This window comes from Pteropus vampyrus, unplaced genomic scaffold (genome assembly GCF_000151845.1).
Source record: "Pteropus vampyrus isolate Shadow unplaced genomic scaffold, Pvam_2.0 Scaffold49, whole genome shotgun sequence".
Taxonomy (NCBI): Eukaryota; Metazoa; Chordata; class Mammalia; order Chiroptera; family Pteropodidae; genus Pteropus; species Pteropus vampyrus.
Window position 1 is genome coordinate 1,529,942 of NW_011888830.1, and position 1,880 is coordinate 1,531,821.

The window sequence follows — 1,880 nt, forward strand, 5'->3', positions numbered from 1 at the left end:
CCAGCAGAGGCATTTTCACCTTTTCTTCCTCCCAATGGCCGGGAGAGGTTTATGTGCCCGGCCAGCAGATTAACAATGCCAAGTCCTTCTCTGCCTGCGTGTCTTGCCCGGAGAGGTCGGGTGGCCTGGGGAATCAAATTCAGGGAGCGAAACCAGGGAAAAACGTAAATGTGGTCGTTGTATCTCTGATTTCACACAGTGACTGTACGCCAAATGTTTCTAGTTTTGTGGGAAAACCTCTTAGAGGCCTTTTATCTATTTAAGCAGTTAATTAATATTTTTTTGCAATAGCCACTCAGAAGATTACGAGGGGACCTCAAATTTGACTACTGTCTTTAGTGTAATTAATCAAACGTGTTTTTGGAACACTAGGCTCTGTGCCCAAACCAGAGTTAGAAAAGAATAAAGCACAATAGAGATAATGACATATTTATGACTTGCTGGAAAATAGTGTATATAAGTACTCGGCCACCAGAAACCCAGAAGAAAGTATAGGATCTGGAGTCACCATGTTGATCTGATACTTCAATCCGAGGCTGATTTTCTAGAGTGTTGTTTCATTTGTTTAGTTTGGTTTTAGTAGGAATAGGTCACTATTCTGATTTTTCAGGCAGAGGAGGAGAATTCTGAGACTTGAGCGTCCTTTAAAAGCAGGTTCCATTTCAGGCGAGAAGACATCCCGTCATCCTCTGCACCAGGATTTGCACTATTTCCCGTTCAGGCCCAGCAATGACATTGTTTGTGCTTGGACGGCCATGGAGCACGTCGATCGGAACAATGGCTGTCTGGTTGTGCTCCCAGGCACACACAAAGGCACCCTGAAGCTGCACGACTATCCCCAGTGGGAGGTACGTCTGCCTAAGAGCTGAGTCTCAATCAGAATCTTGATTTCACACCAGTGTAAATAACGAGCTTTACCGATGAGATGGCACTTGCTTTCATAGCAAATTGTTGTTCTCGGATTTGGAACTAGGATCAGGGAAAATCAAGGATGTCAGATAAAATCATTTTTGCATTTTCAACAAGGGATTGTAAGCTAACCAATGTGGGGAACTTTGGATTGGAGATCATAAAGCCTAACTACAGGCATGAGACATAAACACTGCAAGACCAGATGTGCATGCCAGGCGCTGAGGAAGTCTTACACACTGATTTATGGCTCTGGGGCCAAAGAAGAGGGAGGAATCATCTCCTTCCAGCTGGAGAGACCAGCAGGGGCTCTGAGGAAGACCGAACAGTATTCCATTGTGTGGCTGTTGATGCTGGAGGACTATTAAGTGCTTTTGAGCTACGGTGATAAGGTCAAACTGGTTCAAGAATGATAACCTTGGGGTGTGGCACAGGATATAATGGAGGTGTAGGAGTCCAGAGGCAGAGAAACTGGAGAGGAGACTTAGTGTTTTAGGTATAAAGCAATAAAGTCTTGAAACCCCATAACGACGGTCAGAATAGGAAAAGCACCAGGTACTAACACAGGAAGGATGAATGTGGTTCTGTAGGAAGTAAAGAGTAAAGCTTTAAGGACGTCTGTCTCCGTTAGAATTCCTGCACTAATGATCAATGCTAAGAGAAAAAATTTGAGTCTAGATTCTGATATAAAATCTGAAATTGTGAGATTTGTCACTTAAGATGAGGTTGAGGGAAGGTTTATTGCAAGCAAAAGGGAGAGTTTGCATCATGCTTACTTCGTGGAAGTTTGGCTAGCCCTGGGGGGCAGAAGTGGGCGTCATCACTCTGTGGGAAGAGTGGGGGGGTCGGCGGGGTCACCTGGCATGGGCAGTTAACACTGACTGTCTGATCTCTTCCATTCTCTGCTCAGATTCAGAGTGGCCGCAGTGGGAGGTCAGATAGGCTTAGCTTGGGTCCCATTTCCTCCCTGG

At 45.3% G+C, this 1,880-nt stretch overlaps 1 protein-coding gene across 1 annotated transcript in view; it reads left to right on the forward strand.

The window, feature by feature from the left end:
* PHYH (phytanoyl-CoA 2-hydroxylase) overlaps window positions 1–1,880 on the forward strand; it is a 19,631-nt gene that overhangs the window by 9,610 nt on the left and 8,141 nt on the right. The gene's annotated exons all lie outside the window — the stretch shown is intronic.